The 235-nt window shown below is 67.7% G+C and overlaps 1 protein-coding gene across 1 annotated transcript in view; it reads right to left on the reverse strand.

Annotated features, from left to right (window-relative positions):
• TMC8 (transmembrane channel-like 8) overlaps nucleotides 1–235 on the reverse strand; it is a 28898-nt gene that overhangs the window by 11041 nt on the left and 17622 nt on the right. The gene's annotated exons all lie outside the window — the stretch shown is intronic.

Below are 235 nucleotides of genomic sequence, written 5' to 3' on the forward strand. Positions count from 1 at the left end.
GTGGCTGAGGTCGGGGCGCGGGGCTGCAACACCTGTCCCAGGAGGGAGGTGGGCGCCTGTTGCCTGAGCCTCAAGGTCTGGGCCTTGACCGCGCAGAAGTGAAGGGAAAGACCTGCTGGAAGAGGCCAGCCTGGTCCCACCCACCTCCCAAGGCAACAGCGGCCAGGGCCTCGCCCGACGGCCAAATGGGGGGAGAAAGGTCGAAAGGAAGACCGGACCCTCAGGGCCGAAGCCG

The sequence above is a fragment of the Myotis brandtii genome, unplaced genomic scaffold, assembly GCF_000412655.1.
Source record: "Myotis brandtii unplaced genomic scaffold, ASM41265v1 scaffold825, whole genome shotgun sequence".
Taxonomy (NCBI): Eukaryota; Metazoa; Chordata; class Mammalia; order Chiroptera; family Vespertilionidae; genus Myotis; species Myotis brandtii.